The sequence below is a fragment of the Anomalospiza imberbis genome, chromosome 13, assembly GCF_031753505.1.
Source record: "Anomalospiza imberbis isolate Cuckoo-Finch-1a 21T00152 chromosome 13, ASM3175350v1, whole genome shotgun sequence".
In the NCBI taxonomy this organism is placed as follows: domain Eukaryota; kingdom Metazoa; phylum Chordata; class Aves; order Passeriformes; family Viduidae; genus Anomalospiza; species Anomalospiza imberbis.
This window is the reverse complement of record NC_089693.1, coordinates 19966744-19980684: the sequence shown is the minus strand read 5'-3', so window position 1 is coordinate 19980684 and position 13941 is coordinate 19966744.

The window sequence follows — 13941 nt, the reverse complement described above, 5'->3', positions numbered from 1 at the left end:
TGCATTTCTTGCACTTTCCAAACTGAGTCTTCCTCTAGATGCAGATATAGCCTATGCTCACAGAAACTAAAAATTCAATTGTATGAATGCTCAAATGTTTATCTTCCACGTATCTTCAGGGTTTGTGAAATGTTACTTTGTATATCCAGTTAAGAGTATTTTAATCTGAAATTTAAAATATAGCCTGTTTTGCTCTGTGCCAGCTTGTTGAAAAATCTTACCAGTTCTACCCTTTTCCCCTTATCTTTGCCATCTAAACTGATATTAAGAATAGAAATGCATTGCTTGAAATACTTATACATGAAAGTGAGGTCACCTGTGTATACTGAGATCTATTGGAACAAGTCTTGAACTTGTTAGATTTGTCTTTAAATGAACGTGTCTGCTTTACTCCCCATCTATTTAAATCAGAATCTGTATTGCCTCTTGGTTTTGTGTACTTTTACTGGTTAGCTGGCCTAAGCATCCACAGTACCTCTAAGTCTTAATGAGCACAGGCAGATAAAAAGCACTGAATAATGATCTGGGCTTTGGTTTATGGATCTTTGCTGTTCAAACATTCTTAAAATTAATCTCTATATAAATGCTCCCCCAAATTAAAGAAGATAGTTTCAGTCAAATATACATTGTTTGTACATTTAGATTAAGTTGCACCTTACAGCTGTCTTTGAGATCAGGATTCTACTGCACTATGTATTCTTTCTAAAAATCAAAAAAGGTAAAATCTCATTCTGCCCCAATATTGAGCTTAAATATTTGTGTAATGAAAACAGTGAAGGGGAAAAAATTTTAAAATTGCTTATTATGCTGATTAAATATAAATTTCCTTCTGAGATGTCCTTGATACCTGTCAAGCAGTCAGTAGTCTACACCTTGTACTTTCTCCAAAAGCCAGGAACTGTCCTGAAGTTAAAAAGTTAAAAAGTTGTTAAAAAGTTTTTTTCTCACCTGGGTATAACTTCTCATACTTTTAGTGTCAGAAGCTCATAACTGATCTGAGCACAGAATATCATCAGGCATCAGAAAAAATCCATCAAACTGCCTGAAACTGATGCCTTGTGAAGGTTGGCCTAGAACAGAGGCTAGACAGAGCTAAAGAATAAAGCAGGGATTTATTAAAAGACCTCAATGGATCCACCTTGGGCAGTACAAAAGCCCAGCCAGGGCTACGCCCTAGATGAACCAAAATGGACAACTGGTCATGAGGTCTCACTTTTATAAGTTCTGGTCCATTTGCATATTGGAGTTAATTGTCCAACTATGGCTTTAGATTATGAAGCCCCATCCTGCTTGTTTTTCCTCTCTTCAGTCCACATTGTTTATGCTTTTGGGCCTGAAATTTGGATCGGTTGTCCTTGGTCCCAAGCTAGGAAAGGAATTGTTTCGTCTCCCTGCTCTGTGAAGAGAGCTCACCATCCCTTAGTACCAAGCTCAGAACTACACACTAAAGCAGTACAGAATCTGAAAAATATTACAGCTAAACCTAAGGCATCAGAACAAATGAGGATCTCTATAAGAAGAATTGCAGGTAAGATAACAAATCTGTATAAGAACAATGTTTTACTCAAATTTATACACTGGAACTTTCTTTTAGGATGGGATTACCACAATATCAGGAAATTCTGACAGAAGACAGAAAGCTAATGCAGATGACAAACAGCTCACAAATCTCAGTGTGCTTTGGTTGACAGGGTAATTTTTTTTAAACAGTTCTTCAAAATTCTTTCTGTGGCAGTTTTCTAAAATGACAACAAATGGCTGAGTCTTACATTAGAAATCCCTACAGCAAAAATTTAGGTTTACATTTTCATTTTTATCCACTACAGTATGTCTAGGATCAATTATATACTAAAACAGGGGGTAAAGCTCTTGTCATGGTGCTGAAATTGAAATTTGAGACATTACAGTGAATTTCAGGGAAAACTTTCCATTGCCAAAATTTCCTAAGCAGCTTGCAAACAACTGCAAATTTCCATCTGAAACCAGTTCTATTGTATGAGATATTCATACAGACGTTGGCAAAGCCACAAAGTTGAGGCTTCTGCCCAATGTAACGACTGTAGTCACACCACGGATTTGTAATTTTGAGATGGAGATTCCAGTTTCAAGCTTGTGTATGCTTATGTGAGGGGAATTATTAAATCTTACCAGACCCTTGCATTAAAAAAAAATCACTGTCAGTCTTGGAAAACAACCAACCCCCAGCACTATCCTGTCATTTTGTATGATTATTGTGGCACTTTTGCTTCCAAGTTTCATCCCTAACTCTTGTAAGAAATAACTGAAATGAATGCACCTTAAAGTTTGTCTCTGCATGGCTAATTTTTATTCATACCTCAGTGGCAGATGTAGTGTCCCTCATAACCTCAGCTCTCAAATGTCAAAAATCTCAGATCCAGTAATCAGGACTCAAAATATGCATATTACAGGTTAACATACAAGGAGACAGTTTAGCACATGGTGACACGATAAAATAGGCCAGTGCCATTTAAATAATCTTGAGTTACTAAAAATCTATGTCATAGGAGTTTAGATATTTACTTTATGTGGCAGTCATCAGGAATCAAGTGTAACTAGTCTTCATAATAATGATTTTGATTTTTTAAGATTCATCCAGCTCTAATAGCTGGTTGCTGCTAACAGCAGCTGTTCCAAAACATAGGGGAGATAAATGTCAAACCCTGAAATTCAGCCTCTTTTATTTTGTCCATTTAAAGCACCAAAGTTCTTAACCTTGGGGTGTTTCACTTCATTTTTCTTCTTTTTTTTTTTTTTTTTTTGTGCATATAATTTTGTATTGAGTTAATTTGTTCTACTTAAACCACGGCTTACCGCAGCAAACGGGTATTCTTAACTCTGCTGGTGTAATCTTTCTCAGACATGCCCAGGGCAATCTGCTGAATCAACGTAATCCCTAATCCGCATGCTGTAATCCTGCAGCTGCTCGCTCCGGCGCCGTTATGTAATCCCGGCCTCTGGGGAGCGGAGCGGAGCGGAGCGGAGCGGGGCGATCGCGGCTGCGGCTGCGGCTGTGCTGTGGCTATGGCCATGGCCGTGGCTGTGCTGCGGCCGTGGCCGTGCTGTGGCCGTGGCTGTGCTGTGACTGTGGCTATGGCCGTGGCCGTGCTGTGGCTGTGGCTGTGGCCGTGGCTGTGGCTGTGCTGTGGCCGTGGCCGTGGCCGTGCTGTGGCTGTGCTGCGGCTGTGCTGCGGCCGTGGCCGTGGCTGTGCTGTGGCCGTGGCTGTGCTGTGGCCGTGGCTGTGCTGTGGCCGTGGCCGTGGCCGTGGCCGTGGCCGTGGCTGTGGCCGTGGCCGTGGCTGTGCTGTGGCCGTGGCCGTGGCCGTGGCCGTGGCTGTGCTGTGGCCGTGGCCGTGCTGTGGCTGTGCTGTGGCCGTGGCCGTGGCTGTGGCTGTGGCCGTGGCTGTGCCGCGGCTGTGGCCGTGGCTGCGGCTGTGCTGTGGCTGTGGCCGTGGCCGTGCTGTGGCCGTGGCCGTGGCTGTGGCCGTGGCTGTGGCCGTGGCTGTGCTGTGGCCGTGGCCGTGGCTGTGGCTGTGGCCGTGGCCGCGGCTGTGGCCGTGGCTGTGGCCGTGGCTGTGGCTGTGCTGTGGCCGTGGCCGTGGCTGTGGCTGTGGCCGTGGCTGTGCCGCGGCTGTGGCCGTGGCTGCGGCTGTGCTGTGGCTGTGGCCGTGGCCGTGCTGTGGCCGTGGCCGTGGCTGTGGCCGTGGCTGTGGCCGTGGCTGTGCTGTGGCCGTGGCCGTGGCTGTGGCTGTGGCCGTGGCCGCGGCTGTGGCCGTGGCTGTGGCCGTGGCTGTGGCTGTGCTGTGGCCGTGGCCGTGGCTGTGGCTGTGGCCGTGGCTGTGCCGCGGCTGTGGCCGTGGCTGCGGCTGTGCTGTGGCTGTGGCCGTGGCCGTGCTGTGGCCGTGGCCGTGGCTGTGGCCGTGGCCGTGGCCGCGGCCGTGCCGCAGCGGGCTCGGGTCGCGGCGGGGGTCGCGCCGGGGGCGGGGCCGGGGCCGCTCGCGCCGGCCGGCCCGTAGTACTACGGCGCGCGCCGCCCGCCGCCGCGATTGGCCCGGCCGCGCCCGCGTGACGCGCGGCGGGCGCGCGCGCGCCCCCTCCGCTCCCGCGGACCGACCCCGCGCGCCGGCCCCGCGTTTCCAAGGCGACCCGGCGGGAACGGCGGGAGGCGCGCGCGGGCGGCCCCCGGGTTCCTCCCCGCGCGGCCGCCGGTCCCGCGCGGGGCGCGCGCCGGGCAGCAGGTACGTGCGGGGGAGCCCCGGGGACGGAGGCGCGAGCGGGGAGCCCCGATCCGCGCCGCGCCCCGGCGCGGGCAGCGGGTCTCGGCCGTGCCCGAGCAGCGGCACCGCACCGCGCTCCAGCGCGGCCAGCGGGTCTGTGCTGTGCCCCCGTCGTGGCCGTGCGCGGCTCGCGGATCCCGGTTCCTCCGCCTCCCGGGGCCGCCGCACGCCCCACCGTCCCCGGGGTCGGGCGGGGTGGCCCTGCGGGCTCCCTGCGCCGCGGCGGCGGGGGCCGCGCTGGCGGGCGAGCCCCTCCGCGGCGGACAAAGTTTGGCGGCGGGCGCCGCCTCCCGCCAACTTGCCGGCGGTGGGGCCGGGGGCCCGAGGGCGCTCTGCTGCGGGCCGGCCCGCGGGGGGCCCGAGCCCCCTCACGCGGGCACCGCCGAGCCGCGGCCCGCCCGGGGCGGCGTGAGGATCGCCCTCGCCTGTGTTGCGGGGCCGCGGCGTCGCAGCCGGAGCGGCGTTACCGCGGGGGCCGGGGGGCTCTCGACCTCGAGCGGCGCCTCTCGCATCGCAGTCCCCCGGCACCGCTCGTCGGCGCGGCCCGCGCGCCTCCGGACGGGCCCGGCTGGACAACTTCGGGTGTGCGGATTCCGAATACGAACGGCCCCGGTAACGCCTGAGCGTGAAAGTTGCTTTTATTGTCTGCTGTGTGCAAACCCACCCAACGGTGGTGCTCAGCAGTGTCTTCACGCAAGAGTACTCTGTATCTGTAAGGTGCCGCATTGATTCTTGGAAGCCCCCTGTCCTGAAGTAACGCTATTCCTTGCCCCAACGAGAAAAGGAATAGTAGTTTCTTTTCTAGACTCGAAATCCATTTAGAGTGCTCTTTACTAGGGAATTTTCGGCTTGCCTTCCATAAAATGTAATAAACTTTATAGGCCTTTTTTCTTAGATTTGTAGAGGTGAAATCTAAATTGTGGGAATTGATGAGCTGTAACAGGACAATATGTTATAGTAACTTTTCTTAAAAATAGCAGTACACGAACATTCGTGGTTTCAAAGCTTGTTGCTATACTGAAGTTAGGGAAAAGGTTCTGCTAGGCGTGTTTCCAGAATTTCTTGTTTCTTACATGAAGGTTTAGGAGCAAACCTATTTGCAAGCACTGTATTAGAGCATGCACCTGACATCAGTTGTAACAGCTGCAAAAGATTGTATGTGTAAACGAAGTAAAATGAGTAATGGTGTAGGGTATTTACAGCTGTGAATGCAATCAGCAGAGAAGGCGCATTTGTCTGAGTGCAGGGCACCTTTCACAGGCACACAGTCAGAAACTGCTGCTTTGCTATGTGACTCTTAGGAATCCTGCTATTTTTGCAACACTTATTACTGGAATTTGCACAAGGAGGGATAAGCAACCTCTGTACTTTTAATGTGCTGTGCTAACTTTACTGTCCAAGTGTAGATTAGATGAAACAATACTGATAATAATTTTTTGATAGCTCCTGTGAAGATGCTGTGAGTTCCTGCAGGACACTTGGAGAAGGGTTATTGCTACCTCAGTCACGTTAGGTGGGGGTTATAAATTAGACTGTACAATAGTAGCACATCGGTGCTTCGCAATGAAATACTGCAATTGTGCACCAAGTATCTTGTGTGGTAAAATGTGTGTCTTGATGTTGTGAACAGTGTCTGTCTTGTGAGGCAGAATACTCTGTGCAAAGAAGGGGAGGAATGCTTCTCATTTACAGAGGATGCAGAATAAGAAGTGTGCGCTGCTTCAAACGTGTTATGTTTCCTAAGTGCTGGGAAGAGTCCACAGTCAGTGAGGGGATGGTGTGAGTGAGGAGCCCATTCCCAAAGCAGTGCATGTGCGTACTCATCTTACTGATTCCTCTGTGTTTCTGAACAAAGTGGAGTTTTTGCAGCTCTGTCCTGATGCTACGTATTGCAAAATTGTTTAGGGCAAAATGCTGTTTTCGCCTGAAAAGAGGGTGAAAAGAGGTGGAAGTTGCACACAAATTTAGATGTGGTTATCGGGTAGTAATTATGCTAAAGACAGCAGTGGACAGCAAGGATGTGAAGCAAGAGTACACATCTGCTATTTCAGCCACAGAACTGGAGTAGTAGGTGAGATAAAGATCTGAGCTCGCACTGGTTTATGAAAAGGCCAGTAAGAAAATTAAGATGTGAGCTAGGTATGCTTGCCGTGTGAGTACCAGTGCAAGCCTGCTACTCAGCTGAAGTATTTTCAGATCTTGACTGACAGCATAAAAGCAGAACATAACAGTGTAGCTGTCTCCCCTCTCACTGTGCCTGTTCCCAAAGGTTAGTTGGATGTAAGTGTGATGACAGTTCTGAAGATGCCCTGTACAAGATGCTTACAGCTCATTACGCTTTGCCTCTCCTGGCCCCCAGTGCTATTGTGCTGTTACACCAGCTTGGGTTCCGTGGTGACTCCCCCAAACCTGGCTACCTGGCAGCTTGCTGTTTGTCTCTGATGGCCTCTCCACTGCGGAGTCTGACGCTGCAGTGATATTGCATCACAGGTTACTTTTAGCACGGCGGGACAGAACTAGCAAAATCTCCAGCGTGATGAAGCGCGTGGTTTCCGTGTTACTACACGGTCCAAATTAGGAGGAGAAACTGCACTGTCCTGTGAGATCCTGACATGACTAAAATTTACCTGCATCATCAGTATTCATTTAAATTAGTTGCATTACCTGGCAATAGCACAAGAATTAATTGAATTGTGTTATGCAGGACAAAACTGCATCTTTTATCAGAGTAGCAAACAGGGTGTTACTTCAGTTACAGTGGTGCTCAGCTAAACTGCTTCCTGGACAGTGGGGTTAACTAACAGAAAAACTACTTTATCCCTATCAGCACTGCAGAAGCAGTATTGACATAGGAGACTGACTGGAGTCCTTACTTCCACGTGTGTTAACATCTAAAGTGTCCAATAAGTGCCATCTGAAGAATCTACGGTGCTGGTTGGTGTATGAGAGGAGGACTGAGGTTTGATTCCTCCTTTTCCTCTCCTCTGGTTCTAGAGTGATACTGTGTGCTGCTGAAGGGTATTTGCCACGCTCTTGTTAGGCTCAGTAATATGAGGATAAGTCTGGAATCAGTGGTGTTCGAAAATGCGGAGTTTCGGATTTTTTGACTTGGAAAAAATTTCTGAACTTTTGGGAGTATTTTTGTAGTGTAGGTGCGTATGAGCATACTTGGTGAAATGCCATTTTCAAGAGAAGAAGAGTAAAAAATATAGTAAAAGGTTGGCTTCTTACTGCTTTGGGGTAGAACTTTGCTATTGTTCATTCTTTGGCTCCAGAGATTTCTGTCCAAGGTGAATTGAAACCTTTTTTCCTCCGGATTCCTAGCTGGTGTGTTGTGGGCAGCAGCAAGGTTACCTCAGTCTCTGTCATATTTCATCCCACCCATTTGCTGGGCTTGGGATTTTTTGGTGCGACAAGTTGACGTATTTGGTTTAATTCTTAGCTGAGTTATAAGGTCCCAGTGAAGGCTGTTGCCTCCATGTAATCCCGTTGAAATCACTGGATTTGCATGAATAGAGTGAAGTCAGGTCTTGTAAATTCAAGTAGCGGTGGAGGTTTTCTAATGATACTTGTTAATAATGTCTATCAGCTAAGCATTATCAAATGCAACATCAACTTATTTCTTGGTTTATTCCTCTGTCTCACTTGCCTTTTATCGTGTTCTAGAGTTCAGTGTTGCTTTGATGTGTTTCAACCAAAAATTTTGGGGGCAATTTTTGTATGTTTCCTTGCATCTGTAAAGCACCATGTGTGCCTATAGCATTACAAACAAATGAAACTACTTTTGAAAATGAATGTTCAAATCCATTGGTTGCAGAGTTAGACCTGTAAGTCAGCAAATATCTGATTGAGGGTTGTGCAGATACAGTTCTGTGTTACGAGCCATCCTGCTCACTGAATGAGGCAAGGATTTGCAGGAAGAGTAGTAGGTGATCTTAAATAGTTGAGAGGAGGATTACTGCAAATGGAGCTAAAGTAATAGGCTGTTCTAAACGGGGTGCTTCTGAATTTTCAAGGGCTTTACTTTCAGCCCAAATAACCTTCTTGCAAATTAGTTGCTAACATGGAACCTCTTGGTATTGGGAGGCTTAGCCCCTTTTGTGTGTGTGTTTGGTTTGGGTTTTATTTTGTAAAATTACACTGCATGGAGGTATAAACTTCCCTTGTTGACTTTAAAAAATCCCTAAATGGGATTTGAGCCTTCAGTGGCCATTTCTAATTCAGGTAATTGCCTTATTTGGTGAGGTTGTTACTGGATGCATGGGGAGAGGACCTTAGGGTTCTGTGCTTTGTGTAGGGGAAGAACAGGTGAAATCTGACCGTTTTCATCCTCCTTTCTGCTCTGTGTCCTGCCTCTGCTTTTTGGCCTCAGCAGCCTGCCAGTGCTCACAGCACACTTGCCTGTGTTCTGTCGGAGGCACCTGGTGCCCAGCCCTTTGTACAGGGAGTTTGTGTCCATTTGGATTGGCGCTTGAGCGATACCGAATACTTGATTAAAAAAGCAAGCAGGCATAGGAGAACTGTTCAGTTTAACTTGAATGGATTGCTGTGAGACAAAGAGCATCTCTGCTGTTCCAGGGAACTTCAAAGGCGCCTGCAGACCAGGCAAGTGTCAGAGCTTCTCAAAAAAGTTGTGAAAGTCTTTGTAGTGGAAAGTGTTATGTGTCTGATATTTAAGTGTGCCTACCAGGTTTTTCCACTAATAGAAAATGAGAATTTGTGTATAAAAATACCAAAATAGAAGTTTTATTGAAGTTAGTGAGACCTTTACTGTTGAATTATTTTATAATTTTTCCTTCAATGCTTTTGTTCAAGTTTATCAAATAATTTCTTACAGAAAAGCAGTCATTTGGACTACCAGAATTTAGCTGATGGTACAAATGTAAAGAAAGCTCTGCTTTGAGTGAACTAAAGAGCTCCTGTCTGTAATAATTAAAGTTAGCAAACATACAGGATGTAAACATGAGGCATGTGGTGTGTCTCAGCAAGCAGTGCTTAATTTTTCTCTATATATAATAGCAGCCTGCATTTTACAACCCACATATAGTAAATAATTGCATTTTTATCTGGAATGATAAAAGTAGACAGCTTTGAAAGCAACTTTTTAACAGCAAAGGGAGATACGGATCAAAGTTCACATGTTAATTGCACAAGTGTATTAAACAAAGCCAATCGGAACGATTTTTCTTGCACATGTTTGTTGTTTTTCTTCTGTTTCCAGCTGCCATATCTGAATGCTCTCTTCTTTTTTTTTTTTTTTTTTCTGTTCACTCTTAAGAAGGAGGACTTTTAGAGCAGGGGCAGTAGTGTAATTAAATAGATATGTTCAACTTGAAAAGGTGTTATTTTTAGAACTAGCTTTAAAGGGCAGGTACTCCTTGGAGACATTATAATATGGCCAGATTGTCTCCTCCAACTAAAGAGCCATACAGAACATGGGCAGCATCGAGGTTTACTTAAAAGTTTTTGACACGTGTTATCCCTGGGCAAAAAAAAAAAAAAAGAGGAGGCTGCAGAGTGGGCACAACTTCTGAGCCTCTGGGCTCTTGGTGCTTCATTGAAGAGTGCAGGTTCCAGAGAGGCTGCCCCGAGGAGAGAAGTGCTTGTTCCCTTCCTTTCTCAGGGCCCTGCTGGTGCTGGTTCCTGGCTCCTCTCAGGAACGCACCACTGCTGGCTGGAGCACAGAGAAGTGCCCTCCCAGCAAGGGCTGTGCTGGAGACAGCAGCTGTTCTGAGCTGCCCTAATCTCTGCTCCTCTGAATTTACATCCTGAGCTACAAGGAGCAGGGAGGTTGGTTCATGCTCCTGGTACATGAATTAATGGGCACACTGCAGAGGTGTTTTTCTCCCTACTCTGTTCTTTTTTTGTGGTTCACACTTGCTCACTTTTCCACCTCTGAGCAAAGGGGAGCACATGGCAGTGTGCTGTCCATCTGGTTGCCACTTACTGTGAAATCATTATACAGGCAAATTTGGCCCCACCTTGAATTTCTTAGGTAGGAAAAAGTGTTACTAGAATGACAGCTGAAGTGTTGATACTGGGCTGTAAATGCAAATTAAGTACAGAATGAACACAAAGGACTCTTTCTGAATATTTTCAGTCTTCTACGTTAAAAAACCTCAACTTGTGCTATGCTAGTATTTAAAGGAAATAAGGCTGGGATTCTCATTGTGAACAGTAGACTCTTCAAGTACAGATAAAAGACAAGACCTGTCCCAGAGGATTTGCAGTCTAAATACATTTTAATGAGAATATAGTGAATGGTGATAGGTGCTTAGGAACCCCTTAGTTATAGAGATAATACTGTGTGTATGTCACAAAAATTCCATTGACATCTTTGCACCCTAGCACAAGCTTGTCACATAGTCTCTTGAAATGCATAGCAGATGTTCATTCAGGTCTGTGCATTTTGGGTGTACCCAGGTATTTCTTGTTTACCTGCATATCAAGGATCAATACTGGCAAAGAGAAGACTTACTGTCTTTGGCACCATGAGCACGTGTACATTTTTGTTATCACATTTCACATTGCAAACACTGAAATAGTAATGACCTAGCTTTCCTCTAGTTATCTAAAGGAGTACCACTGAAAAAAAAAACAATTAGGTGATGTTTATGCTGTAATATTCTGATACCTTATTTGCAGACAAGAGTACTTGCTAAAGTAGTTTTTAAATTCCGTTTATTTTTTAGTTAGAAGTGTTAACTTTTGTACATTTTCTGTTGTGTAAGTCAAGAGCTTGTTTTTCATATAGCCACATGGAAAAGTCTGTATATTTTGAAATTGGAACAGGTGACTATACAAGTAGAAGATAAGTCAGAAGAAGGTAATTTATCTGAAACAATCTTCCTTGCTGTTGAGATCAGGGATCCTCACTTTTGATTGTTATGTGTATATTTATTATATAGTACTGCTGCAGTGATTCTAGTGTGATAAGTGATGTGAAGGTGCTTGTGGACTGCAAAGAAGAGTTTTGTCTTTGTGGAGGAGAGTGGCTAGACTTTGTTCACTGAAGTTTTCATTTTGTTTTGAACAGAAGTGCAGTCAAGTTTTTAAATATTGTAAGTATTGAGATTTTTTAACCTTTTTTCCTGCAAGAGCATATTTAAAGGACTACAGATAGCTTTCTGAAAAACTTTTGTTCTGTACTGCAACATGCAATGGGAAAAGTTAATTTTAAATTAAAAAAAAAAATGTCAAGTTTGAGATTTACTCCAAAGGAACTGTTTTTGAGCAGATATTCTCTGCATTAGTATGTCTTCCAAGTATTTTAAAATGGGAATTCAACTCTCAGTACAGAGCAGTGAAACTAGGCTGCCAGTGGGAATTCTGAGTAGATTTGGGGAGGAGGAAATATTTCATTGCTCCTGTTAGAGTCTGGTGAGAGCTGTGGCCTGTCTGTTGGTGATCCACTGGTGATCCACCTGTTGCAGCAGCACTGGGGCAGCCGGCTCTGCTGCTGACACTGAGTGCCAGGCTCTGCTAAATCCCTGCTGAGCTGCGCTTTGCACTGCTTTGGGGAATGGCTTGTGCTCTGTGGAATTTTTTCCAGTTCAAAAGAAGGAAAAAAAGGAGGGGTAGCACAGAAAAATTCAAAGCTTTTCTTTTAGCCCCTGTTCTTTAGCTCAACATCAGAGAGTACTTCCTGAGTAGTAGTTGGGGCTTTTACATGCATGCTGTCATATGACTTGTATTGAAATTTTCTGAAATATATTATACTTCAGATTTTGTTGTGGGATAAATCTGTGATGAATCTGTATGTGACATGCTGAGTGAGATTCATGGATATCTTCACCAAACTTGTCTCCCTGCTATTGTTTTTTAATGTGAAAATGAGAAAGAATTCCTTTAGTCGGTTGCTTTTAATGAGATAGAAGTAACTGGTAAGGAATTTCACTCTGGTTTTAGAAGTCAAAATAGTCACCATAGTGACTCCTGAGACTGACATTTGAAAAAGATTATATTTAGTTAAAGATTCTAAAGGGTTTTAGTTTAATGATGCTGGCCATCTTCCTGCATCTGTTATTCTGCTGTAGAAAAAGAAGTAACTGTTGTGCAGGTAAAAAGCCATGCTTCTAGCTAAGGAAGAGACTATAACAGTTGTCTTGAAGTGCTGCTTTTAGGCTAGTACCCAGGCTTCATATCCTGCCAGAAGGCAGGAGTTTTGATGTGTAAATGAAGGTATTCTTTGAAATGCTGGGAAGGCCTGGAGTGCCAGGCAAAGGATTTCCTCAAGAGCCCAAGGAACAGGAGCTCAGGGACTGTTACAACCCTTTGAATCTCGAGCTGCGGACTGTCCAGTTGTAATGGTGATGTTTGGTTTATTTTTTAATTACATTCTCTTTTGATTAAAAATACTCATCAGCATCTCCCTTGTGTTTTTTCTGAAATTTGGGGGTGATGGAAAGACACTTGGTGTGTTTTCCATTAGCAGTTGGATATTTTACCCAATCTGACTGCAACACTTCATTCTGAAGCGTAGATCAGCTTGTTGCTTTTGAAGAACTTCTCTCAGTATAAGACTGAAAGGGGACTATAAGGGACTTCTTTCAGTCCCTTCCCTTTTTTGGGGGGAAGGGACTGCAGTCCAAGTAGCTGGTAGCCTGCCAAGGCCCAAATCTGAAAGCACTGGGTACAGTGAACTAGCAAGCAAAGACTAATTGGTTATTTGTTTGAGGCATTTGCAAATGCGACCAGGTCTCTGAGTGTCCAGGGGACTGGCAGCAGCTGGGATCTGATTGATGTTTGCTGGGCTAAATGAAGTAAGTGTATCTCTAGTGAGAAAGGTTCCACAGTCTCCTCTAAGAACGCTGTTAACTGTTAGCTTTCACAGGCTGCCTTGATGGAGGGATTCCATGGACTGAGTGAACATGTGAAGTCAGTCAGCTTTCTTCTGCTTCATTCCTCCAGAAAATAATTAAGGTGCATGCGACAAATTGACTAGGAAATACAGGTTTGCACAGTGCATTTTGTCAAGAGAGGGAGGACTTTATACCCTAGTGGCTGTGTATTTCACAAGCTTTAAAAATCACCTTTAAACATACTCCCTTTTTGTTGGTGGCTGTGTGGGGCAGGAGCTTTCTCTCCTGATAATGTCTAATGAAGTTAAATACTTAAGTTGTTTATAATGCTATCATAAGGCAATGCTAAGTGTTCTTTCCTAGAATGAAGGTAGAAAAAAAGGAATGCCAGTGTTCAAAATATGAAGTTATAAAATGGAGGATTCGATATTGCAAGAAAAACTGATAGCAGTGGTACTTTCCTTCCCTAGATGGACATCTGATGTTGGGGCTTTTACTGCTTGTGTTTAAATGGTTTAGCGAAGCAATTCAGTCTGAAAAAGGCTGTTTTTCTCTTAGTTTCACTGAGTGTATAAAGCATACTGCATGAACAACATTTGGCAGACGAGAAGCAAAACGTATCTGAAACCTTTAATTACATATCGTAGGCAGCACTGTCTAGGTCAGAAGACACCATATTATCAAATAACATATTACAGGTATTCAGAACTTGCACAGTAGCTTGATTATTCAGTGAATAATTGGTCTTTGTTAAGCAGATAATGGTACTGTTTGCATTCAGAGCCTAGATTTGAAGTATGTGATATAGAATATTTGTATTTTAAATCATCTGTTATCCAGCTGAT